General features: G+C 37.9%; 1 long non-coding RNA gene across 1 annotated transcript in view; it reads right to left on the minus strand.

The window, feature by feature from the left end:
- LOC132343016 (uncharacterized) overlaps nt 1-16,762 on the minus strand; it is a 372,811-nt gene that overhangs the window by 351,052 nt on the left and 4,997 nt on the right. The window contains exon 2 of the long non-coding RNA XR_009491660.1: nt 12,247-12,363. This is a non-coding gene — a long non-coding RNA (uncharacterized lncRNA). The remainder of the gene's footprint in view (nt 1-12,246; nt 12,364-16,762) is intronic.

Below are 16,762 nucleotides of genomic sequence, written 5' to 3' on the forward strand. Positions count from 1 at the left end.
GTGGCAAGCACCCAATAACTGCTTGATATGTAGGTGGATAAGTAAATGATTGAACGAAAACTTCTTGGGTGTATTGCAGAAAAAGAGGCAATATGCTCCAGTTGTGTGGCCTTCCCCTCAGGACCTTCCCTTCTGATGCTTCTTAATTCCTTTTCTGAGTCCATCTCATGCCATACAATATACTTAAAAGTGAAGATAAGCCGGTGAGTTATTATCATTTTTGTCATTAAAGGATGTTGTGGTTCACAATCTCTACCACAGGCCGTGGAATGTGGCTTGTTTTAAAATAAGCCAGCTAATTCCTCTAATAAAGAGTAGCTCCTCTGGGCATGGACTTAATTTCCATGATTCTCCACTGATCACTGACAAGAGCTTTACTTGATGGCACACCCATTCATTATTCTGGAGGTGGAGGGTGGTGAGGAGGGAACTCATACATGGTGATTTGAACACATCATTTGATTGGACAATTATAAAGCACATGCATGGAAATAGAGTGGCTCCAGTGGATCACGCAGTGTGCTCACCCCAGCCAGCAATAGTTACATTACCTGGGAACTTGTTAAAATTGCAAATTCTCAGGCTCTGCCCCTGAAGTCCTGAACAGAAGATCTTGGAACTTACCCTTTAAAGATTCTCCAGATGACTCTGATGCATGGTAGAATTTGAGAACCACCAATTTACATCATTCACATACACCATCATGAGTTTCCATTGTTCAAGAAAGTTGGTGACCTCAAGAATACTAAGTCTTGACATTAAATAATGTTTAAAAGAATGATTCAGATATGTCCAAGTTGGGTACTAGCAAGAAGATATGTCAGAATGCTTTTTACTAACAGAAGTTTATCCAGGAAATAGGATTCAACCTAATCCTCCACTTAGCTTTCGTGTACCTTCTATATCATTCTCTTTTGTTGACACCAATTTGCCTAATACCATTCCAGTGAGACCACTGGTTCTTGGTATTCAAGGAAAGAACTGACACCTGAGTCTTATATTAACCCTGCTGAGTAGCTCTCCTACAAACACAAACACATATATACACATACATATATCATACATAACACCTATTCAGTTGCTAAAAGAAATCCCAAGTGTGCAGTCATGTCTGAACTATGATATGTTCTATACATATATATATATATATATATATGTATAGTCACCCAGTTGTTCAATGAACCAAATCTCAGTAACCTCAGCATGTATCCAGTTCAGAAAAATTTGATATTCTTAGCTACACAACCACAGCATCTACCTGCTTTCAGTTTTGATCCTAGAAATATTTCTGTCTCAACTATGACTAGTTTCAAGATGAGAACTTACAGAAGTTAGTGGTGAATGAGTAGTGGTAAGTGAATCAGTTCCCAGAATTGGTGGCTAAAATCTCTGGAATTATTGTGGACCCACGTTTATTCTGATATTCATGTATGTATGCTCAGTGCTTGTGTCTGACTCTCTGCAACCCCATAGACCGTAGTCCTCCAGGCTCCTCTGCCCATGGAATTTTCCAGGCAAGAATACTGGAGTGGGTTGCTATTTTCTACTCCAGGGGATCTTCCTGACCTAGGGATTGAACCCACATCTCTTGCATCTCCTGCATTGGCAGGCGGATTCTTTACCATTAGCACCGCTTGGGAAGCCCTTGAAATTTATAACAAAAGCAGATTGTAGGTTTCTTTGTAGGTCTGTTTCCATGAATTGCTCCAATCACATGTAAAGACAAAATTCTTTTCTACTACCTACCCCAAGTATGTTTTTGGTTCCTGTTAAAACTTCCCAATTGTCAAAAACAGAAAACATTAGGATTATGATGTGACGTTATCTTATTAGAGTTGTAAATTGAGTGATATCACAGAAGGTTGAGATAAAGAGTGTAGAGGACACTCCAGGAAATTTGAATAAACTATTTGGTTACCACTTAGTTATATTTGGGGATTGTGAAACTAAGAAAAATGTGTTACTGAAAAGTGAGAACAATGTTAGAAAGTTGTTGCTTAGATTGCCTTGATTAATTCTAGAATTTCACTGATTCTTGCAGAGATTTTGTTTTTTTATCAGTAGTATTATGGCCCCTGTGTTGCAAAAAACTGAAACTTAAGGAAATATTAATCCTGTTCCTCAATGTCAATATTATGAAAAAAATTCTACTTTACTTTAAATATTGCCATACTATTTTATAATTATATAAGGATTGATTACCAAAACACTTTCATATAGTACATAATACTATATAGAATATATATTTGTTGATTTTAATAAACACTATGAATCTGTGAGGAGAACAGAACAAAGATTATTCTCCCCATTTGAAAACTCAATATATGAGAGTCAGATAATGTTAACTGATCTTAATCAAGATCACAAAGCTAATTTTCAAGATTAAGTGAATTCCAAGCCTAGCACTTTTTCTATTATACAATATACACTTGATTGCAATTCTCAGAAATCTTAGGAGGTAGTAGAAGAATTTTTGTTCTTTTTTTGCTGCTTTACTCTATCCTGATTATATACTCTTTTTAGCCATAATGACAAATGCTGTTTTAAAAACTATATTCACTAACTGGCATGAGAAATCACCTTCTGAAGATCCAGGCCCATCCCACACTTTCCAATGTTTCTTTTCATGCTAATATAAAATGTTGTGGGTGGCAAAAGCAGGGAGGAGAGAGAAGGACATTTATTATATGGAGAAACAGCACATATTGATTTTCCTTTCCATTGGAGAGACAGGTAATACAATTTCATTGCCTATTCAATAAGAAAATAGGACTTAATGGAGTTAAGTTACGGTTTATGATTTGGCTACTGTATCAGACTTCCTTTCCAACAATCTCTTCTTCATCTCAGATTCTACCCCAGGACATTAGGTAACCCAATGGCTAGATCTCCCCATTTATGACCAAGTGCGATCGGTCCTGCAGAACAGGAGATGAAATATACGAAAGAAAATAACAAGCAAGGGAACACTCTTGACAAGGTATTCACATACAGTAACAGTGGCGGACACTGGAGACACAGTCCACAGTTTCCACAGGTGCTTTCCCTCAACAGCACAAAAGAAAAGGCCACACTGCTCCAGAAGATGCGGCTAGCAGTCCAAAGGTCACGGCATTTTGTGAGTTTATTACTTGTGGCAGAGTTTCTTCCAGGCAAGACATAATCTCAAAAAGCAGGTGTTAGGTTTGTTGTTCACTTCTTGGGTTATTTCCTTAAAACCAATGGTGAATGTTGTTGGAGACAATTTTCCATAGGTCTCATTTTCTGCATTTCTTTTAGTCAGCAGAAGCACTGACTTCTTTTGTTTCAGACTATCTGTGCAAGGATATGTGTACAAGGAACAAGGGAGCTAGAAACAATATCATCCCTCTTTGAGCAGTGGGCCAGCAAGCTGGTTGCCCAGTGTGAAACTTTCAGGTTCCCTAAGTGCTCAGGATCCCTAAGAACTCCTTAAAGATTTCTGTCCTGTTACAATTTAACTAAGTAAGCAATTATCACCTGGCTCTCTTAGGTCACTCAGTAAGAATGGGGGCTTTAGGGCACCAAATATGCTGATACTTATGCTTTGCTGAGCTGTGAATAATAAAATCCTTCATCTCAGACCTAAGTCTCTGATGCTGACCTCACCTTGAAATGACCAGGTAAAAATAACAGTATGTAAGAATTGTGGTAATTCACACTCAGTTTTTCTGGGTAAATTTGCTAAATTCAGATTGGTGGTATTGGTCACACTTCTCTGCTAGAAATTAGTACTGGCTTTTACAGTTTATCTTTCCTGTTGCTTGCTTGATGAGCTGGTGTTCAGTATTATTGGGATAAAGAGTGAAAAAATTAATAGAAATTATTTATGCCAAAACTTTAGTTCAGTACTGAAACAATGCCAAGAAATTATCTGATGTTTGCCTGTACAGACAATTAGATTAAAATAAATTGCATAAATAATCTACTCTGACAGACCTCCTATAAAGTACCAACACCACAGGAACACACATGTTATTTCTGGGAATCCCCAAGGGATGTCTCCCATGTGCTCTATTCCTTCAAGATCTATCATGTTTCGGCCATGCTCTGTCTTAATTTAAGATTCTTGACACCCCGACCATTTAGCTCTACCAACTCTCTTGGAGAAGAACCATAGTTCTTTACTAGTGGTGATCTTTAGCCCAAGAGACACAACAAGCCCCACTAATATTCACAGAACAGGTACTAGGGGCCAAGTTCCCTGAGGGGGTCTGATAGCATGATGGCCACTGCTGCTTCTCGCCTTGCCCCCTAAGCAGCATAATCCTTTCTGCTCTGTCCATGGAGAAGAGGAGGCAGGGCCTCTCCTATTGTGTCCTACTCCATGCTAACTCAACATTGCTTGGGCGGCAAAGTTCTTTCAAGACACATCCAGACAAGATTTCAACATGAACCACCATGTACAGTTGTTCTTCTCATCTTCAGTTGCTCATGGATGGATGAATAGAGAGTTCTTCATTTAAGCTCTGTTCCGTTCTCTCTCAGATTTCTTGAACTCTCTTCACAAAGACTTCTGTGGAGCCAGGCTCCCAACAGACCAGACATGCCTGAATTCCCAGGGGCAGACACACTGGAAAATATTTGCCCCAGGCATCTACACCCCCTTCAAGTTTGGCTCAAAAGTCATCTTGTCAGGGAAGCCTTTCCTAACTACCCATTAAAAAAACCTCCATTGCCATCCCAGCTTTTCCCCTTTGCTGCCTTTTTTTTTTCTGTTGCACTAATTACTTCCAAATGTGTTATAAAATGGATTTCTTGTGTTATTGAATATTATTGTCTTTCCCTACCAAAATACAAGTTCCCAGAGGGTAAGGGTTTTCATCTATTCTAACTGATGTGCTTAGAATGGGGCCCAGCACCCAGTTGGTCCTCAATAAATATTTAAAGAATGAGTGAATGAACCCTAGACTCAGGCCACATGTGTAATGTGCTCCTCTCACATAAATTCCACTGGCCACATGTGCATTAAACCTGACATCCAGTAAACATTCTTTGGCTGAAAAGATAATTGTGAATAATGATGCAGAGAAGATATAACCCACATGAAGGATCAAGTAGTTGGATAAAGACCAATGATCCAGTCTCTCCTTCTGGTTGTCTTTCACCTTTGAAATGAGGGCAGAAAATACAAATAACTTTAGCCTGGCTTCTCTATTCTTTGCAATGATTAGCCATTTTTAAATCCATATAGTTCTTATGTCCAACAGTATAATTCTCTTTAATCCCTTTCTTTTTCTGTTGCCACTTAAAAGTCCTTCAGAAATGAATTATAACTACTGAAACTTTAATGTGATTCAAAATATGTAGTTAAATGTCATAATAAGCTAAGACAGATTATGTATGTGTGTTAACTATGAGGAAAATTAGTGAGAATTTGACTATTTATTATGTAGGAGTAACAAGTCAAAATGAAAAAAGAACTCTTGATTTGGGGCTCACAAATCTATGAGGCAATACTGACAGGCAGGTAAATTGCTACAAATTTTCAGGAAAGCATTTATAATTTATGAAATTCCTTTAAAATATTCATATATTTGAATGCATTTATTATACTTTTGAATATATAGGTAAAAGGATATTTATGGAAATGTTACTTATAATGAATTAAAAATTGCAAACAACCTAAATATCCAACCATGGGGGAATATTTAAATAAGTAACATTCTTATTATCCTGTATAGTATAATCAGATCAGATCAGATCAGTCACTCAGTCGTGTCCGACTCTTTGCGACCCCATGAACTGCAGCACGCAAGGCCTCCCTGTCCATCACCAACTCCGGGAGTTCACTGAGACTCACATCCATCGAGTCAGTGATACCATCCAGCCATCTCATCCTCTGTCGTCCCCTTCTCCTCTTGCCCCCAATCCCTCTCAGCATCAGAGTCTTTTCCAACGAGTCAACTCTTCGCATGAGGTGGCCAAAGTACTGGAGTTTCAGCTTCAGCATCATTCCTTCCAAAGAAATCTCAGGGCTGATCTCCTTCAGAATGGACCGGTTGGATCTCCTTGTGCAGTCCTAGGGACTCTCAAGAGTCTTCTCCAACACCACAGTTCAAAAGCATCAATTCTTCGGTGCTCAGCCTTCTTCACCGTCCGACTCTCACATCCATACATGACCACAGGGAAAACCATAGCCTTGACTAGACGGACCTTTGTTGGCAAAGTAATGTCTCTGCTTTTGAATATGCTATCTAGGTTGGTCATAACTTTCCTTCCAAGGAGTAAGCGTCTTTTAATTTCATGGCTGCAGTCACCATCTGCAGTGATTTTGGAACCCCAAAAAATAAAGTCTGACACTGTTTCCACTGTTTCCCCATCTATTTCCCATGAAGTGGTGGGACCAGATGCCATGATCTTAGTTTTCTGAATGTTGAGCTTTAAGCCAACTTTTTCACTCTCCTCTTTCACTTTCATCAAGAGCCTTTTGAGTTCCTCTTCACTTTCTGCCATAAGGGTGGTGTCATCTGCATATCTGAGGTTATTGATATTTCCCCTGGCAATCTTGATTCCAGTTTGTGTTTCTTCCAGTCCAGCATTTCTCATGATATACTCTGCATATAAGTTAAATAAACAGGGTGACAATATACAGCCTTGACGAACTCCTTTTCCCATTTGGAACCAGTCTGTTGTTCCATGTCCAGTTCTAACTGTTGCTTCCTGACCTGCATACAAATTTCTCAAGAAGCAGGTCAGGTGGTCTGGTATTCCCATCTCTTTCAGAATTTTCCACAGTTTATTGTGATCCACACAGTCAAAGGCTTTGGCATAGTCAATAAAGCAGAAATAGATGTTTTTCGGGGACTCTCTTGCTTTTTCAATGATCCAGCAGATGTTGGCAATTTGATCTCTGATTCCTCTGCCTTTTCTAAAACCAGGTTGAACATCAGGAAGTTCACGGTTCACATATTGCTGAAGCCTGGCTTGGAGAATTTTGAGCATTACTTTACTAGCATGTGAGATGAGTGCAATTGTGCAGTAGCTTGAGCATTCTTTGGCATTGCCTTTCTTTGGGATTGGAATGAAAACTGACCTTTTCCAGTCCTGTGGCCACTGCTGAGTTTTCCAAATTTGCTGGCATATTGAGTGCAGCACTAGAAAGTGAAGTCACTCAGTTGTCTCCAACTCTTTGCAACCCCACAGACTGTAGCCTACCAGGCTCCTCCATCCATGGGGTATTCCAGGTAAGAGTACTGGAGTGGGTTGCCATACTATATAGTCACTTTAAATTTTGATTTTTGAAGACTCTCTATAGAAACCATTCACACAACACAACACTGAAAACTAAAAGCTGGTACACACTATAAGGCCCACTTTTCATAAAATAAACACACAATATAGCCAGAAAAAAATGGAAATGAAATTTGCAAGTATGTTAATGGTGATACTTCTGTCTTAGTGCATTTGAGCTGCTGCCACAAAAATGTCATAGACTAGTTGGCTTATAAACAACTGAGTTCTGGAGGCTAGAAGTCTCAGATCAGGGTGACATGATGGAAGGTTGAAGGACCTCTTCCAGGTCACAGACTTCTCTTTGTGAGGAGAATGTGATAACCACTACACTGCGGAAACCAGACTACTCTTTGTGTAGTCCCAGAGCAGAAGGGACTGAAGAGCTCCCCGGGCCTTTTTTATGAGAGCACTAATCCCACTCTCATGATCTAATCACGTCCCAAAGGCCCCACCTCCTTGAAACCCTCACACTGGGCCTTAAAATTTTAACATAAATTGAGGGGCAACACAAACATTTGGATCATAGAAACTTCTGATTGTGGAATTAGAAGTGATTTTATAGGTAACTTATAATATATCAAAACATTCAGTTTGCACTTACCACCATGTTCGTAACTGATATTGATAGACAGAACATTATTATGACAGAGGATTTTGTGACAGTGAAGTACATTTAGATGATAATGTAAAATAAATTGAATGTCATCATAGTAAGAGCTGGCATTTAATGAACTCTGATTTAAATCAGGTATTGTGCTGAGCACTTTAATCTACGAAGTACATATCATTATAATATGTTATAGATGAAGAAACTGAAGTTTTTAAAAGATGAAATAACTATTTCAGTATCTTAGGGCATGACAGGGACAGTGTGAGATTTGACCCAGAATTTTCTACACTCAGGCTCCATTCAAAACAGTTGAATATGATCCACCATGAATAAGCTTATAGTTTACTTTTGGTTGAGACAAAGGATTATTTTCAGGTAATTCAGCATTCTTGATGGCAATTATTATTCAGATGATTACTATTTTTTAATTCTTGGTCAGAGCCTCACTGCCTCCCTCTAAGACAAATATTTCATTTTCTTATTGCTAATAAAATATATACGTGACTTTGGCTTAGATTCTGACAAAAAAAGTGAGGATATTTACAGTTTCAGTTTTAATCAATTGTAATTAAACCATCAGTATAATATAAAGGCTTCTTTCCCTTGAGGAAAAAAATCCTTCTAGAAAAGATACTTTTTAAAGTAAAACTAGTGCAAAATATGAAGTCAGAAGGCTAGAGTTGATTTCCTGATAAATGAAGAAAGCACTGGAAACATGGCACAAATTGGCCTTCAAAACACCTGGCAGTTCCATAGACTCTGCCTCTGAACGAAATACTGGGAATTCTCTTGGCACTTCTCCCAGACAGCCAGGTAGAACAGAGTACACTGATTATTTTAACTAAAATAGTCTGCTTCTGTACAAACCCACCTCAGGCCCAACCAAATGTGAAGCTTATCAAACTGCCAGATCAAGAGAAAGACGGTTTTTACCTGAGAAGAAAAACTAAGCCAACTGTACAGAGCTGCCTTAAAACCTAAGATATTCACTGTTTCATATTGCCTAGAAGGAAATTCTAGATTTAAAAAAGAGTTCCTAGAGAGAACTTCAAAATACGCAAAATAAAGAAAATGAGAGCGTTACCAAACTATATTTAGTATGAAACAAAGAAAACGAAATTAAGAATTTTAGCTCAATTTTTAGGAAAGAATAATTCCTAGAAAAAATATTCACATAAAAGTAAGGTGTAAAATTATAAACTTAAATCTTAAAGACAATGTTGCCACTTTAGATGGTAAACATTTTAATAATCCCACGATTTAAAACTATCTTAAAAGGACAAGCTCCAGGAGTTATCAAAATGTTTATACCAGTCTGTTTTAAGGGATCCATATGTTTAGAACTTGGTGTGTTAAATATGTGTTGTTGTATTCCTTAGATACACTCTAAAAAAAGTTCTCATGACTTTTAATCTAGTATTTTGTTAACAGATAACATCCTCAAGTTAAAAAATAAAGAATGTTCCTAAAATAAGTTCTCTTCCCCTGAGGTGCCCCTTGGAAGGTAGTGGTCAGTAATGCAATCAGATAACTAGGGTTATTTCAGTTGCCTGCCAAAATATGGCTCATGACTATTAAAGTATGCTGAAAAACACCATTACATCAAGGACAGAAAGGGCATGATTGTTCTTATTTCTGGAATTCTTCTGATGTGAGTCAATTCACTGGGTGGGATTTCACTGGAAAATGGCTTTAGGAATATATTAAATGAAGGATGGACAGAACAAAGCTTTTAAACACAGACATAATGGAAAACCATAGAGTCAGACTTCACCCGGCGTTAGAGACAGAGATCAAACTCAGTAAAATCAGTAGCTACAAGAACTCCAATTTTCTATGAAATTTTGATTTTGTTAATTTAACATTGTTTCTTATTAACAGTCCAAATAAAAACATTTCACCTCCATATACAAAATAAAACTGTGATTTTGCTTTTCAGACCTAGAAAACTCAGACCAAAGAAAGAGAATATGAGATTAGTTTAAATATTGTTTTTATATTTGTCCCAAAATCCAAAAGATATTTAGGAATTTAGATAACCTGGACATGCAGAAATAATCCATAACAAAAGTATATTCTGATACATTTCAAATCCTTTAGACTCAAAAAACTTTAAACCTGAACAGAATATGACATCATCGAGAAGTCCTTCTCTCCCTTGTAATTCCCTGTGGATGGAGATGATGTGATCCAGTTTATGATTATTGAACCTATCTGCTGAAACATTTCTGTTGAACTTTCATTATTTTATGTTTGCCTAGTCTTCCCAACTAAATTAAGCTAATAAGCTGGCTTTTTTAATTTTATTATTCCTTCAAAGGGTACAGTATAAAGCCTCATTCACAGATAGGTTAAAAATGTTTTGCTAGCTTTTTATTTATGAGGATGAGTTTTCCATACTTAGATAGGACTAGGAAGTTACTTGTTTAATAAATCTAATAACTATGCTAACAATTAATATGGTAACATAGTTTAGTAATTTTCAAACATTTTTTTCATTAAAAGAAATCTTGTTCAGATAGCCAACAAACATTGAAACTCTTCTGGTTGAAGTAAGTGGAGAGGACTGGGTGAGAAATAGGGAACAGCAGATGGGGAGAGGTGAAGGCATTGAGGAACTGAAGCCCAAACAGTTGGCTCTCTACCCACCACCCGACAAAGGCCACCAGAGACTCAGAGCCACTGTAGAGCACTACTTAAAAGCCACTAGTTCAGTCTGTTGTGCAATTTATTTTAATAAAAAGAAAATCTCTGCTTCTCCCTCTTGCCAACTCAGCAACAGAAATTAAATCTTATATTTTCAAAGTCTATTATAAATATACATTGAATAAATGAATTGAACAAGTGAATACTTATAACCAAGCTGAATAAAACTCTTACTATAATTATATTTTCTCTAGTTGACTTGAATGGGATACCAGTCTAAATATAATTGGAATCAGAGAAATGAACAAATGAAAAGTATCAACTAAGCCTGAACAACAACATCTGAAATATTTTTATCATTATACAAAGTAAAAATTTGTACACAGAGCATTCTTTCCTATCTATGGTAATGAAATGGATTCCAGGACATATGCATGTTTCTGTGGCCCTGAACCCATGCCTCCCTCTTTTGGTAACAACAGTTCATTTTCTTTTTTTCCCGTTTGGGAGCTTTCCTTTGCCTATGCATTTGGTCTTACTAATCTTTCCATCAGAATGTCTCACTAGTCCCTACCCCACCACAGCATGCCCAGACACGATGCAGGCTCTTTACCCAAGCTAGACTAGGCAGATCCTCCGGCCCTGAGATATGAAGTTTTCTTGGCATGACAAGATGTAGGACAACTGGAAGCTTCTCTGCCTATGCCTGGGGAGTAAGCAGACTCTCCATGAGGTGCTGCTACTAGAAATCTGCAGCTATGCTGGTCTAGAGCTTTCTGAACCATCGTTCTTCAGCCTCTTCTTTTCTCCTATGGGCTACATCATACCTTTCCAATAACATCCTTACCTTATTTACATATCTATTTCTTTTCTTTACTTGTTTTTAAGTTAACCAAGTTCATTTTTGAAACCCCAGAACACTAACAGAGACAGGGTCCCAAGGAACTGATAACACAGAACGAAATTCACTTGGAGAAGCTTTGATCAAACAAGTCATGTTCACGGGCCACGGTGAAATAGACTGCAGAGTCTCAGTTTGGTTTACTTGGATTCCTCTTGATATTATGAAGTTTTTTTTTAAATAATGCTTATATTTTAATTGGAGGCTAATTACAATGATGACCTATATGGGAGAAGAACCTAAAAAAGAGTGGGTATGTATACATGTATAACTGACTTGATTTGCTGTACAGCAGAAAGTAACACAAAATTGTATACCAACTATAGTCCAATAAATTTTTTTAAAAAATGAAAAAAAATAAAGAGCATTCACATACAAGACCATCAGATGAAGAGGGGAAATGTAATATTTTTAAGATTATTTAATTCCTAAAATGCTCTTTTACAGTGTCTAGTATAGTGCTTACCCTATTAAACTCTTTATTTAACTGTAAAAAAAAAGAAAGAAAGAAAATAATGCTTATAGTATCCTACAACCCAGGCACAGGTAAATTAAAAACCATGGAACTGTGATCAGGTGAACAGTTCACTGTGAGTTTAGGGAGAGTTTATAAACACTTTTTGAATCTCTATTTCCTTATCTATGAAAAGATTAGGTTAAAGTAACTCTATAAAGCCTCCTCTAATTGTCACACCCTATGAATTTTTAAGTTTACAAATATAAAATAACACATACCAACTACTGATTTTTTTTTTTTTTAGTCTGAAGTAGGTGCTCTGAAATAGTCCCTGCTGTCTTACTTCAAGGCAATATTTAAATTTAACAGGAGACTCACCCAACATCAGCCTATGCGGTGGTGTAACTTTCCTCCAGAGCTTTGTAGAGTCTCTTTTTGTGATGGAAATCAGTGCCAATTTCTCTGTACTCACATTTTCCCTTTTCCATTCTCTTTCTATGGTTGGACAAAAAAGAGTTATAATTAGAATCAAGAAAATACTGTAAGGATAAATACAATGTATCCTGTTTTATGAAAGGTCATTCTTTCAAGCTATCAAAGCCCTTTACAACAAATACCTAATTGATGGTCACAGCCTCCTCTGCAGGAATAAAACACTATGCCTGGTTTACAAAGAGGGAGTCAACAGAACTTCAGTTGACCATCTTAAATCTGGAACTAGAAATTCAGAGCACATCCATTTTAAACCATTGTGTGTCAGAGTGCTAAATTATCTTGGTTTGTTGTAGATGATTTTAATGTTGACCTAGCAATATGTGTAATACATTTATAATGAAAACAAAGTGAAACACATATTCAAATAGCTAAGAGTCAATCCTAAAACAAATAGCTATTACAGTGGATTTCAGAATAAGTTCTTTGGTGACTAGTTGATGACTTCTGTGAAACTCCCATGTTAAGGGTGGCAAGTCTAATTTACTGTACAATTACAGAAAACTGGAATAGAGTCTGCCCTGAAGACCAAGTTATACATACTAATAGTAAACTGATACTGATAAGTGATGATCATAACAACATCCACATGTCACTCATTTAAATGAGAAGCACACTGTCCACTACCGCCAAGAGTGTTCTTAGATAGACTAGCCCAGGATAAGAAAAAAAGTTTTTGTGCCTTGTTCATTAGTTAATGTGCGTTTAGCATGCGATCATCCACTTTTATTTACTGAAAAAAAATATCCTATGTGCCAGGCACTATGCTGTGCACTTCATCAAATTATTCATCCATCAACTTCTAGAACTTATTCTGTCAATGTGGAGAGCCTAAGGAGCTCAAGAGAATGGCGATTAATAAAGGAACTGGAAGTGTTTATCTGATTTAACAGTATGCCTTCATGTATTTCCCCTTTAATTATTTGGTTTAATGATTTGAATTTCCTTAGAGGGATGGTCATCAGTCACTGATTACAGTAGCTCAGCTGGTAAAGAATCCACCTGCAATGTGGGAGACACTGGTCTGATTCCTTGGTTGGGAAGATCCCCTGGAGAAGGGATAGGCTATCCACTCCAGTATTCTTGGGCTTCCCTGGTGGCTCTGATGGTAAAGAATCTGCTTGGAATGTGGGAGACCTGGGTTTGATCCCTGGGTTGGGAAGATCCCTTAAAGGAGGGCATGGCAACCCACTCCAGTATTCTTGCCTGGAGAATCATATGGACAGGCAGGCTACAGTCCATGGTGTCACAAAGAGTAGGACACTCGACTAAGCAGACAGTGCACAATGGAAAAGCCCTATGTCATACAGGAGGTAAAAGGCCAACTGCTGCTACTGCTAAGTCGCTTCAGTCATGTCTGACTCTGTGTGACCCCATAGATAGCAGCCCACCAGGCTCCTCCGTCCCTAGGATTCTCCAGGCAAGAACACTGGAGTGGGTTGCCATTTTCTTCTCCAATGCATGAAAGTGAAAAGTGAAAGTGAAGTCTCTCAGTCGTGTCTGACTCTTAGCAACCCCATGGACTACAGCCTACCAGGCCCTCTGTCCATGGGATTTTCCAGGCAAGAGTACTGGAGTGGGGTGCCACTGCCTAGTAAAATCCCAGTTAAAGGTTTTCCAACTGTCATCAGACTTCCAGGATACAACTTAGGAGATATGGCACACATGGCCTCCTATCAACAGGGAAACATTCTTCCTACCCTTGGACACAAGAAACAAACATCTTCAGGTGTGCAAAGTGAAGGGAAAGGAACATTTTTCAGCACCTGGCCTTCATCAGGCACTAAACTAGACACTTTCAGTCTCATCATTTTACTTAATCTTCAGCTGCCCCTGTTCGGTTAGACTTTTGCCTGACCACCCTACCAAAAAAATTGAAACCCCCATATAATTTATTGTATATATTTATTTATTTGTTTACTATTTGTTTCTCCCCTCTAGAATATAACTACTGAGGACACATAAAACAATTCTTGAAAAATATACTACTAGTTTGATCATGAGAAAATCCTCTTCCCTTCCAGTTCTGAACCATCTGAAAAATGGGATAGGAGGACAGAAGAGCTCTAATATTTGCACTTTATTCCTAGTAAAATGCTTGCAAAATGTCGCTTCTTTCCAAGGAAAGGTGGGAACTTTCAATCTTCCCTACTACCAATCCTTGAATTAAGCTAATTTGCTTATGACAGGCAGAACACCTGAGAAATCATCAATCTTTCCCATGCAGAGGAAAAGAAGGTGAACATGATATACCAGCAGGGAGCAGCTCTAGGGAAAGGATGCAAGACAGTTTAAGCAACTTGCTACTAAATCTGATCTATGGACCAGCAGCATAAGCTTCTGGAAGCTTCTTAGAAATGCAAAAACTGGCCCCACCCTAGACCTACTGAGCTGGGATCAGTATTTTTATGACATGCCTAGATAACCCATATGCATTTAAAACTTTCAATAGCATGTGTGAAGTTAAGCTCAACATATCTACCCCACCAGAGATATGCAGACTACTGGATTTTGGACTTGCCATATTAACAATCAGCAAATCCTCCTTCCATCATAGATGCCAATAATACAAAGAGACAGTTCAGCCTCCTCATTCTAATTTCTTTCAAGAGAGGACAGAAGCTGTAATTTTAAAATGAATTTATGTTTATTTGTTGCTTATTAAAGGTAGCAGGAACTTGGGGAGGAAGAAAAATGAGAGAAAATGAATATCCACCTCCACCCTAAACTCTCTTCTTTCCTCTTCTGTAAAAATGAAATATCTTCTGTGATTATACTACAAAGCTACAGTAATCAAAACAGTATGACACTGGAACAAAAACAGACACATAGATTAATGGAACAGAATAGAGAGTCCAGAAATAAATTTATGACTATATGGTCAATTAATTTATGACAGAGAAGACAGGAATATACAATGGGCAAAGACAGTTTCTTCAGTAGTGTTGGGAGAACTGCACAGTTACATGCAAAAAAGTCAAAGTGGATCACTACGTTATACCAGATACAAAAATTAACTTAAAATAGGTTAAAGAGTTAAATACAAGAACTGAAATCAAGATTTCTAGGAAAAAACATAAGTGGTAAGCTCCTTGACATAGGTGTTGGTGATGATTTTTTGGGTTTGACTCCAAAAGCAAAATCAACAAAACAAAAATAAGCAAGTGGGACTATATCAAACTAAAAAGATTCTATACAGCAAACCATCAAGAAAATCAAAAGGCAACCTACTGAGTGAGAGAAAATATTTGCAAATCATATATTCAATAAGAGGTTGATATCCAAAATGTATGCTGCTAAGTCGCTTCAGTCGTGTCCGACTCTATGCGACCCCATAGACGGAAGCCCACCAGGCTTCCCCGTCCCTAGGATTCTCCAGGCAAGAACACTGGAGTGGGTTGCCATTTCCTTCTCCAATGCATGAAAGTGAAAAGTGAAAGGGAAGTCGCTCAGTCGTTTCCTACCCTTAGCGATCCCATGGACTGCAGCCGACCAGGCTCCTCCGTCCATGGGATTTTCCAGGCAAGAGTACTGGAGTGGGATGCCATTGCCTTCTCCACCAAAATGTATAAATACTCACTAAAATCAATAGCAAAAAATATTACTAATCCAATTTAAAAATGGGTAGAGGATCTGAATCAGAGAAGGCAATGGCACCCCACTCCAGTATTCTTGCCTGGAAAATCCCATGGATGGAGGAGCCTGGTAGGCTGCAGTCCATGGGGTCACTAAGAGTCGGACACAACTGAGCGACTTCACTTTCACTTTTCACTCTCATGCATTGCAGAAGGAAGTGTCAACCCACTCCAGTGTTCTTTCCTGGAGAATCCCAGGGACAGAGGAGCCTGGTGGGCTGCCGTCTATGGGGTAGCACAGAGTCGGACACGACTGAAGCAGCTTAGCAACAGCAGCAACAGCAGAGGATGTGAATAGACATTTTTTCAAAGAAGACATAAAGATGATCAACAGACACATGAAAAGGTGTTCATTATTACTAATCAGAGAAATGTAAATCAAAATGAGAAAGAGATATCAATTCATACCTGTCAGAATGGCTATTATCAAAAAGACAAGAAATAACAAGTGTTGACATGATGTAAAGAAAACAAACACTTGTGCACTGTTGGGAATGTAAATTGGTGCAGTCATTATGGAAAACAGTAGGGGAATTCCTCAAGAAATTAAAACTAGAGCAATCATACAATCCAGAAATTCCACTTCTATATATTTATTCATCCAAAGAAAACAAAAACATTAATTTGAAAAGATACATTGGCAGTATTATTTACAGTAGCCAAGGGGAAACAACCTAAGTATCCATAGAAGGATGATGGATAAAGAAATTATGGTATATGTATACATGTATATATGTATATAATATGGAATATTAGCCATAAAAAAG

This window comes from Bos taurus, chromosome 2 (genome assembly GCF_002263795.3).
Source record: "Bos taurus isolate L1 Dominette 01449 registration number 42190680 breed Hereford chromosome 2, ARS-UCD2.0, whole genome shotgun sequence".
Classification (NCBI taxonomy): Eukaryota; Metazoa; Chordata; class Mammalia; order Artiodactyla; family Bovidae; genus Bos; species Bos taurus.